This window comes from Peromyscus eremicus, chromosome X, assembly GCF_949786415.1.
Source record: "Peromyscus eremicus chromosome X, PerEre_H2_v1, whole genome shotgun sequence".
In the NCBI taxonomy this organism is placed as follows: domain Eukaryota; kingdom Metazoa; phylum Chordata; class Mammalia; order Rodentia; family Cricetidae; genus Peromyscus; species Peromyscus eremicus.
The window spans coordinates 110622302-110634225 of NC_081439.1; positions in this window are offsets into that span (position 1 = coordinate 110622302).

Below are 11924 nucleotides of genomic sequence, written 5' to 3' on the forward strand. Positions count from 1 at the left end.
GCTGAGGGACTGGGAGGCAAACAGGTGTCCCATCCAGCTAGGTCTGCTCCTATTCCTCCATTGTCACCACACAGTGCAGGGGGAAAGTGCGTAGATGTTGGAATCAGATCAACTGTGTGTTCATACTGGCTTTCTACTTGCTAGCTCTGTGCCCGGGGGCAAGTTACTTAATCTTCCTAAGCTGCATGGCCCTTATAGGGTTCTGAGAAAAATGCATATTAAGTGCTTAGCACAGAGCACAATGCATAGAGAGCCATTAATAAATATAAGTTTTTATAATCATGATTATCCCCTGTTCTAATAAACCAGCTAATGTTTGTAAGCCTTAGGTATATTAATGGAATTTTCCTTACCCATTCTTATCCATGAGTCCTCTGATAAATTTGGGCCTCTTCTTAGGAGAGCCCATCAATTATTCCTATTATTATTGTTGCTGTATATCATTATTACTATTTTTATTTCTTCCTTGACAGACATTTGTGGAAGATTGTTCTCATTGTCATTAATTATTATGGTGGTTGGAAGCCATGCATGTTATCCCCACTACCACCACTACCACCACGCCTCATCTTGTCTCTACCACTAGGGGGAGGAACAGAGTTGACACACCTTTTCTCATGGCAGGAACTACCCTGCTTACAGCATGTTCAAGTTTGTGGCCAAGAAAACCTAAGTGCAAGGATTTCCAATGTGTCCTCCCATCCTGCACTTCCTTTTATGCTCAGCAAATCCCAAGGGTCTTCTACAGATTCGGAGCTCTGCTTCTTCTGCCCCTTTCTTCTTTGGTGGTGTGACTGAAGTAAATTAAACTGCTGGTGGCAAATAAGTCAGTTCAAATTTCCCCAGAATGCATAGTAGTACCCAGGTGTGAGAGAGGGTGAAAGGCCTCCATAAATGTGTGTGGACACAACAAACTACAGACTCAGCAGTCCTAAGACAGTATGAACATGAGAAAGCCAAACATTCCTGCTTTCCCCTCACACCGTGTTAAGCCCACTGCATTTTTACTGCCCCATGAACCAGGTACTCCTATTGTCTTCTTCCTGTAGATGCCGATACTAAGCTGAGAAAAATGGAGGGATTTGTGCAAGGTCACAGGCTTATGTGACTTTTGGCCAGGGACTTTAATCTCTACCCCAGGCTATAGTCTAATAATAAATTAAAGGCAAACCCTTGAAGTTGAGCAAGCCCGGGGGGGAGAGACAGCTCAAGGTTACTTCTATTCATGCTTCAGTGATTATCTCAGGTTGAGATATTTATAATTTTTTCCTTACATTTCCGTTTTAAATCTGTCGTAACTCTGTAGCATCCAACTTCATCTGTTGTTTTCTCTGTGGTCTTTAGTAAAAAAGTCTGTAGAAAAGATAATTAATACTACCATTTATTGATTACATACTGTGTGCTAGGCACTGGATGTCCATAGATGTTTATCCTAAAAACAAGAGGCGGGATCTGAAATGGGTGCTATTCACTCTAATTTTACATAAAGAAAAGATTTCCTTTGGGAGAATTTTAACAAGATGAAAAGTGGCAAAGTGAATGATTCATACCTGGAGCTCCTCCCCACACCCCAAAACTGACTTTTTCCATACCTGGCTTCTCAAAAGGGTCTGTTGTTTGATTTTCATCATACATTGGAGAAAGGAAAGTATCGTTCATGTGGATCTATGCCTTTGCGGGAGGGTGAGTGGACAGCTTCACAGGGAACTTCGGGAATCCAAGGGCCCATAGAAGAAAGGAGGGAGCCAAGCAGCTGATAGACTAAGAACTATTTTTAGTCCTGTAGCAGAGATACTAAGTGATTCAAGAAGTTTGGAAGTTTTGTGCTGTTTATTTTTGAGAGTTTTATATTTCATGGACATGTGAAACAAGGAAATTATACATACGGACATTGAGTGATGATACATGTATATGTAATGTTAACTACATCTATCTCCTCAAATAATTTGTCCTTTCTTTATGGTGAAAAAAACCTTCTCCTGTCTCCTCGTCTTTTGTTTGTTTTGGTTTTTAGCTCTACTATACTTAACTGATAACTGGCTCCTGTAGTCACCCTTGTGTGCAAGGTATTTTCCCTTTTCTGCACAAAGGGCTGTTTGAGGTCTGAAGCGGGTGAAGAGTGGAGCATACGCTGAGTTGGGTGAAGAGTAAGGGGCCAAGGTGGGTTTTGAAGGAGTGGGAAGGTAAAAATTGTCTCATTTTGCTTCTGTCTTCAGAAATTCTCCAGAAGGGGGTGAATGACTGACAAATCTTCTGACGGTGCCTTCACTGAAAAGTATGGAGGAACCACTAATTCTCCCTTCTAGGGCTTTCATTTTTAAATCCTTTTATGTGTGACCAGTGTGGAAAGTTAACTCTCTCCTGTGGTAGCTTAGTTGGTAATATAATAATGATGACCCTACCAGAAGACTTCAATGTGGCCCTTTTCCATGGTGTCCCAAAGGACTGTCAGGTCTGGCGCCAGCAAGAATTGCTGCCCAGAAAGGAATCTTGCCTAGAACTTTTTTGAGACCTGCCACCATCCAGTCTGCTCTTTGTTCCTCTTTGAGCTTCGCCTTCCTTGGCTGCTCTCCCTCTGGTATGCCCCTGACTGGGGTGCCAGCCAAACTGTTGCCCTTCACACACTCCGCCTGCACACCGATATGCTTCATCCCTTTGCTTGGCTACCAGGCAGAAGGTTTCTGTCAGGATTGCTCAACTGAGAAATTTTGAGTTCCATACAATCCAGTGCTTGCTCTCTGTGACAAGGCTCTTCTCTCCTCTTGCAGATCTTCAAGCTTTGTGACAGGGGACCTTCATGGGCAAATCTACTTTTGAATGATTTGCTTGGGGTCTTAGATTTTATGTTCTGCACCTCACATTTTTTCACTTGCTGTGACTAGCCCAGCCCCTGTCCTTGTCCTACTACCAAGAAATGAAATGTATTTTATTCCATGTTTATGTTTATAGTGATAAAAAAAGACAAATATGATACTGAGGTCTGTGTACGTCTGAACCAAACTAAAATCTGGTCATTTCTACAGAATTTTCTAACTTGTTCTATAAAAGACTGTGTTGTATAAAATGACCCACAAAGAAAATATTAGTTGATTTCTTCCCTGTCCTTCCTCCCACACATGCTACTCTTCCAGCCTTTCAATCATTGCAGCTCACAGAACTAGGAAAGCCATTAACCCTAAAAATCATCAACATTGAAATGGAATATCTTAAAGCACGTCCAATTTGTTTGGTTAACAACAGTTTGCCTGAAAGCATGGCCACACATGGTCTGCCACATGCAAGGACATGCACCTCAGCAGTTGAAAGAACAAGGGATTTTGTTCTGTTTTGGTTTTTGTTTAATTTATTGTTTGACAATTTCACACATTTATATAATGAACTTTAGTTCTCGACAAGTCACTTTCCTATTTTCATGTCTTCTTTTTGTGTGGCCCACTGAGTCTAATTAGAGTTTCTTGCCCAAGCTCGTTTTTGTTTATTTATTTTTGTTTTTGAGACAGGGTCTCATGTATCCTAAACTGGACTCAAACACACTATGTAGGGAAGGATAACTTTGAACTTCTGATCCTTCTGCCTCCCCATCCTGAGTGCTGGGAATACAAGTGTGTACCACTGTAGCATGAATTGTTAGGAAGTCTTATCAATAAAAACAAACCTGGAGCCAGGTATTGGGGTGAATGCTGGAAGATCAGAGAAACAGAACAAGCCACAGCTTCCTCACCTCACCAGTTCCTCAGCTGACCCTGTTTCCTCAGACTGGAAGCTTCTGTGTCCTCATTCAAATGGATCTCAGCTGAACTATTGCTCAAAAGCCTAAAAGCTTAACCACCTAGTTCCTGGTTTTTACATCTTATATACCTTTCTGTTTTCTGCCATCACTTCCTGGGATTAAAGGTGTGAGTCGCCATGCCTGGTTGTTTCCAGTGTGGCTTTCAACTCACAGAGATCTGGATGGATCTCTGCCTCCAGAAAGCTAGGATTAAAGGTGTGAGTGCCACCATTTTCTGGCCTCTATGTCTGTCTAGTGGCTGCTCTGTTCTCTGACCCCAGATAAATTTATTAGAGTGCACGATATATTGGGGAACACAATATCACTACATACCACCATGCCCAACACATAAGAAATGTTCCCCACACCTTGTCTGAAGAGAAATCAAAGACAAAACTCGGACTAGTTTTACATGAGTGTTCTCAAACTTAGCTGTGTACGGAAATAAAGGGAGGAACTGCAAGATGACAAGACCTGACATTCTGATATAGTTCATCTCAGGGTAGTCTTTCATGGGAAGTTTATAAAGCTCTTGAAAGGAATCATGTGTGTAAGCCAGCTTCTCTAATAGATAATCTAGAATGTTGTTCCACAAATCATGGTCTGTGCAGCAACAGCGTAGACATCACCTGTGAGAAATGTCAAGGTTCAGGTCCAGCCTCAGATCCATTGAACCAGAGCCCTACCCACATACACACAGTAAAGATCAAAAGGCTCTGTTCTAGAGGATGTCTGAGCTCTGGAAAGTAAACATCAGAAGCAACACTTTGGCATTGTCAACCATCCTGCCCAATTGACCTTCTAGAATTTGTTTTTTCAAAAATGTCACATAAACTCTATGACCGTAGTTGTAGGGTTTTTACATGGGTCTAACAAATGTGAATCCTCCCACTTCAGAAAAAAAATGATGAAGAGCTATAGTGTCTAGCATACCATCTAGTACTGTTGGGTTTTTTGTTTTGTTTTGTTGTTTTTTGTCTATCTGGTAAGCTCTTTGAGGACTTGGCAGTTAGGAGAAAGACACCATCAACCCAAATAAAGCTATGCTTTTCTCCGCAAAGGAAGAAAAATCTTCAAATGCTCACCTGGTCAGTTTGACATAGATCTCCAGCAAACTTCTAGACTGAATGATTAAGAAGATGATTTCTAAGCCCTTGGAAGGACATTCACTCATTGCCAGGGAGCAGCATGGGTCCATTAAGAATGAGTTGTACCAGACTGGACTCGTTTCCTGTTGGATGGGCTTCCAAGAGAAAACTACAAAAACATTTACCTGTACTTCCAAGGTCTCTGCAAACACTTCTACAATGCCTTTTCAGACATGTTGGAAAAATCAGATGTAGTTGATCATATTGATAGTTGAGTGGTTAACTTGTTGAATGGTCATGTGTAGAATGGGTGGAATTAGTGAACCATAGTAAACCAGGAAGACACATGGCTAAAGGTTCAGTGTTGATCAAGGTTAGGTGTAAGTATAGGCACAAAGCTATAGGAACAGATATTAACAGAGGCACTATTCTTATTTTAATGTGGTTGGAGAAAACATGAAGTTGTGTACTTCAGCCTTGAAATTAACTGTACAATCTCAGAGTGAATGGAAGACTCCTACAAAAGGCCTAGTGTTTCCAGCTAACTTGAAATTTTATTTAATCCCACTTTGTATGAGTATAGTATGATCACTAAACATGTGGTTGAAATCATAGGGCTACATTAGTAGAATGATAAAGTGCATTGTATCAGAGTTGAAAATTTAATTTAAAAAGCTAATAAAAATAAAAATACATTCTAAAATTGATGAAAGCATATCAAAGTATTTTTCTTCCCTTATTACTGTATTTGAGGAAAATTGGCTTAGAAAATCAATGACTGAAGAAAGAATTTCATGTTCCACGCGTTCTATGAGCCAATGAGTATGGAATCTGGAGCTGTTATAAGAATTTCCTCACCTTTATAGATGCTTGATAACTCAAGGGGCAACCATACCTATAGGTAATAAGCCCACTCCTGCTGCAGAAGGATTCAAGCAGAGTTGTCTCAAATGCTCTTTAGATATTCTGTAGGCTATCTGTGTGCCCTCTTGAGTCTCCCAAGTCTAAGACTCCTTCTCTGTTTGTGGCAGTTTGAACCGGAAATGCCCCACTCTGGCTCCTGTGTTACTTCCTAGCTTTGTGGTGATGGATCCCCTTAGAGATGGGACCTGGCTGGTGGAATATAGGGCATAAGATGCTGGCTTTTGAAAGTCATAGTTGTTTTGACTCTAGCCTGTGTTTTCTACATCCTGATTTGCCCACTATGTGAGGATCAGCCCTTCATAGTATTGATTAAACGTAATTTAATACCTATAGGTATTAGTATTAAATGTAATTTCTTTTTCTTTGTGTTGATTCTCCTTCTTCTATCTTTTCTTCCATTCCCCTGTCCATAGTAAGGATGGGGCCACTATTAATACCATTTAGCTAGTTATGACAAGTTTCCTAATAGCTGACAGCCTTTACAGGACTTATCTCAAGTTCAAAATGACTTGACTTATCTCAAGTTCAAAATTCTGACTCCTATTGAACATTCGGTTAAATCAGCAGTTCTCAATCCCTCTGGGGTGGAAGGACCCTTTCACAGGGGCCACATATTAGATATCCTGCATATCAGATATTTACATTACAATTCCTAGCAGGAGTAAAATTAGAGTTATAAAGTAGCAATAAAAATAATTTGTGGTTGGAGAGGGGTCACCACAACATGAGGAACTGTATTAAAGGGTTTGCAGCATTAGGAAGGTTGGGAACCACTGTACTAGATGATTATTTCACATAGATTCTTCTTCGACTTTTTCTTAGGATACAAAGATGGCCTTCTGAAGAAGTAAGAGGTATTTTCCCCCTACAGGCATAAAATAAGTGTATAGATGACTTAACTCTACATGAGACACATGCAGTGTCTCAGTCACCCACAACAACACCTGGAGCCAGGCTGGCACACCCTGGAGGCTAAGGAGAAGGATTCTGAGTCCAGAGCCAGCATAAACTAAGGTCATGAAACTGGAAAGGGGACCATGGGTGAGAGAATAGAGGTGTTGAGGGTGGGAGGAGGGCCACAGAACACATTGACATGAAAATGGAAGAAGGCTATTGGGGGTTGAAAGGAACAATGTGGGAGGGAGGGAGGGAAGAGAAGCAGGAGAAAGAGATCAAAAAGAAACTCCATTTGAAAACATCGTGCTAAAGTCCTCAGACTTTGTATGGCAATTTAAATTGTTATAATTTTAGAAAGGCCAGATGAACTTTACAACGAAAGTAACCTGTGATAGACCAATAAACCAGCTGAGTAGCTTCCGTTTCCCACAAATCCTGACCACAATCAGTTGAAAACACAACTTGAGCTAGAATTCCAGAGAGTTAATTCTGCCACAGGATATGATAGCTCCAGCTAAAGGCCCACTGCTGAGGGCAGGGAGGGCCATCAGGGAACATGTTTCTTCCCCAGCCCTACTGCCACCAATCACGGCTTTGCCTTCTCTGGGCTTTTCAGAAAATGGGTTTCATCACACCATGTTGGCTCTCCATAGTTGCAGCAGCGTTTTATTCCCCCAGAAAGGAGAATTCGAAGAATTTCGTTTGCAGCAAAGCAGAGAGGCATGGAGTCCTGGGAGGGAAGTATAAAGATCAAGAGTGCATTTGGGAACCTTTGGAAGGATTCCTTTATAAAGCTTAGAAGCCAGCCTCTGTGAAGAAGAAGGGAAAGGAGACGAAGGGAGTGTGCATTCTCATAGCAGGGCTGCAGGTTTTGCATTGGCAGTGGACTGTGAATTGGGCTGAGGCCCTTCCTTCCCTTGAGAGTGCAAGGTCAGGATCTCACAGAAACCTGAGACAGCATAGCTCAATGATTACAAGCATGAAGTGTGGAGCCAGACTGCATGGGTCCAAATTCTGTCCCTAATACTTGCTAGCTGAGTGGCCTACTAGCTTGCCTAACTCCAGTGTGTGTGTTTCCTTTTTGGTCAGAAATGTGAATAGTGATAGGACCTACTGCTAACATTTGTGGTAGGGGTCAAAATGCTCAATAAATGTAAAGCACTAACGGAGAGCCTTTCATGCTAAGTGAATGTGAGTGCTGTTTAAAAAATTGAATAACACAATGGGAAGGGGGTCAAACTAGTAAATCCTGGACCTTCATTCTGTTCTGGGTACCATGCTATCTGAAGTTTAGTATGAGGGAATTTGCTTTGGGAAGCAGCTTGTATTACTTTGCCTTTCTTATGACTGTAACAAAATACCTGACAAGAGGCCACTTAAGGAAGGATTGGTTTCCATTGGCTCCCGGTTTGAGGCTACAGTCCAACATGGTAGGGAAGACATGGTGATACTCATGGCAGTGGTAACATTTGTCCGAGATTCTAAAAGCCCCAGTAAACCAAGAGACGGAGAAAGAGGAATGTTGTTGCATGGCCGTCTTTCTCCTTTTATTCTTTTTATTTGGTCTGGGACTCACAGATCATGAGATGGTATCACCCACACTAAGGGTGAGTTTTTCCTCTTCCGTTAAAGCTCAATGGGAACACCTTCCCAGACCCAGAGGTCTTCTTCCTAGGTAATTCCAAGTCCAGTCAAAGATAAAATGCAATTCCATTTCCAGCTCCATCTTTGGTTATGAGCTGATTGGCTGAAATACTTAACTTAGTGGCTCTGCTTCCTGGTTACATGTGACCAGGGATAGTAACAAGGAGCTTCATGCTAGGTAGCTGCTAGGGGTAGATGAGTTCGAGTCTAAAGATATCTAGAAAGGATTCACTAAATGATAATATATGATTTTTATAAGCTAGGGCTCACAAATCAAGATATAACCGGAGTAAATATCAGCTCTTAAGATTTTAGATAAAAACTCAATTGCCAACCATGTCATGTGCATAAGTAAGGGACAAGAAATAATTGAGCTGTCAAAAGCTTGTGTGGAAAAAGAAAACCCGTGAGGATTGTTGACCACGTAATTTGTATGAGGCAACAGTGTAAACTGCCTATCTGAAATTAATGCAATTTTAGGCGGTGGTAATGGTGAGCAGAGATCTGAGAAAGTAATCATTTCAGCATTTGTTCCCCAGCCCTTGCACTCCTTGGGCTTCTGCAGACACAACAGACCATGTCCTGTTGACAGTGTTTCTGGATGGACCATGAAAAACCTTGACAAACTGTCCGAAAGTGTTGTCCTGGTTTGGGAGGCATTAGAAAAGTCTTTCTTGAGGACGTGATGAAAATGAACCAGGGATAGAAGCAGTGAGGCAGCATATGCAATGTTTCTCTCTTCTAATAGAAGTGTTTGCAGAACACAGCCCACACCCGATCTATCAGCAACTCCCATTGTATCTTTCCACAAAAGAAATCAATAATCTGGTTATTTCTCACTGCCCCTTCTGCTACCATCCAAGCCTAATACAGCCCCTCTTTCCTGGATCACTGCAATAGCCTCCTCTGAGATCTCTCTGTTCCCACCCTGGTGCCCTCCACAGAGAAGGCTAGATAGTCCTATTTAAATATAACTCCAGTGGCTTCCTGTTTCATTCAGAGTGGAAGTCAAAGTCCTTATAGAGACGTCCAAGGTCTTTCTTGGCTGCGTTCCCATTGCCTCTCGGTCTTGTATCTGCTTCTACACGCCTCCTTACTCTGCTCTAGCCACATGATCTCACCTACAATTAGAAAAAAACAAGGCAGTTCTCCCATTTCAGAGCTTTTACACCCATGTTTACCTCTGAGTAGAACATACTTTGCCTAGAGACTTGTACTAATTGTGCTATTGTGTCCTTTAAACCGTAACTTAAATATTACATTCTCAGATCTTCCCAGCCATCTTTTAAAAATTGCAGCGACCTTCCCACAAAATAAATCTGAGGCTTTGTTCATTGCTTGACTTTTCACTGAAGCACTTATTACCATGTAATATTCCATATAATTTATTACCAATGATACCAATGATATTTGCCTCCCACACCAGATAGGCAGGGATTATCTATTTCACTCATAACTGTATCCAGTGCCCTTGACAATGTATGACATAGAAAACAGCCAATATGCATTTGTGGAACACACAGATACTTCAAATGTTTTAAAGTGCTGCTCTGATTGAGTCTGGCAGCACTGAGGTAGACATAAACTCTGTCGTATCTGGAACCTACATAATTGAGAACTAATAGCACAAACATATTTCTAAATGGAAGTTGATTGAACTCTGATACCACTGCTGATGGAGACTGACTGGATTTGAACTCCCACTTTCTAGACTTTGGAGGACTGTTGTGGATTTAGTCTGGGTTACAACTTGAGTCAGAATTAAGACCAATAAATATGAAAGGGATACATACAGGCGATAGAGGATCTATAGACCAATTGGAAATGCTTAAGCTGTTTCATGTTTACCTGGAGGTGTGCAAGAATAGACTGTGTGTCTACACATCAGTATGGCTATAAAGGAGAGATCCTGTATTGGATCATCTTCATACCTTTGGGATGCTGGAGCCAAAGGTGTATAATCTCAGTGATCAGCAGATATTTGCATTTATTTTCTCATACTTGGGAGAGGCATTTGGATTTTCTTTTTGAAGAGACAAATTCTCCTGTAAAGGTTCGTTCCCTAATTGACATTCCACTTCCCAGAAATTACCTGATGCTGGGTGATGATTAGAGGCCAGCCAGGGGTAAAGGGACTGATTCCCATGGCAACCAGGTTGAAAAAACAGACCATGAGGAGAATTGTCAGAAACAAGCTACATTGGCATTATAAATAGATATTTAATTCATTGAGATAGTTTGTGACGACTCCTGAATTATAAATAGATATTTAATTCATTGACATAGCTTTGACAGTGAGTAACAAAGTTAAATTCCAGAGCGACTCTTTGTCTTTAAGTATTTCACAGTTAACTGACAACTATTTTCTCCCTTCTAATTCTTGCAGAACTGGGTTCTCTCAGTGAAAGAACAGTGTGTGCGAGTGTTTTAAGAAAGCCAACTAAGAGGCCAGTGTCACAATATTTCTCACGATTTGTTTCTCAGGGCAAGGTTTCTGGGGCTTTTTCCTGATTGCACATCAGTACCTCTCTTTGAACCTTGGTGACACAAGAGACCCCAGGTTCAATGTGGACATTTCACAAGAGTCTCTGGCATGTTTTTTTTTTTTTTTTTTTTGGTCCTGCATTTCTAATTTGGAGGCTTCTCTAAATTTCAGTCCGTGTCTCTCTGAGGTTTTCCTCTTTCTCTCCCCCTCCTCAACTCTACACCCCAATCTCTCCCCCTCTCTCAACAGCTAGAACAATCATTGATAGCTTGTACAGCTCTGTCACTAACCTTGACAACATACATTTTGAAACATCTAAAGATCAGAAAACAAAACCAGGCCCCATCAAAGGATTTTTTTTATCCTAAAACCAAGGACTAAGGACAGGCCTCCTTCCAGTTTCAAAAGGCACAGCTTGTGTGAGGGTTAACTATGTAGAGTTTGAGGGCAGAGAGTAATGTTCAGCACAAAGCAACAATTAGGTTTGGCTGGATTCAAATGTAAAAGCACTTTTCAAATGTAAATGCAATTTTTAGAAACACTATAAGAAATTAGTGTAAGCAACTAATAGAATCTCATCAAATGGAAATCAGAGTGGGACTGTGTACTTCTACATTCCACAGAGCTTAATACAAATTAGTATATAATACTCAGCATGTTTCATTCTTAAGGATTAAGGGGAAAGGGATGCATTCTTTTTCATTAACTTCTAGGATAAATAGCTTCCTAATGCAAGGATATAGGAGTTACTTTCTAAACTTTATTGTACCCAGGGTTAAATAACTAACTGTGTGCTCAACCCTTGTGTATTGCTCTATTGAGCAGTGTTTGCTTAGAATTGCACAGTACTGGGGGGCAAGGAATTTTAGGGTCATATGTGAAGGGGTCGTGACCTCCTCTAGGACTCACAAATCAATTCTTCTGAGGTTTTAAACGAGGTTCAAGGAATTAGGTAACTCTCCCCCCCCCAATCAAACACACTAATGTGTACTAAATTCCCATCCATAAAGCAAAGTGTGTGTTGGTGCAGGAAAAAAGATCATAGGTTAAAAGTAAGAGCCAGCTCTAATTTGAGTCCTGGGAGTAGACACTAAGAGGTCCCCTGCGTGCTAACTAC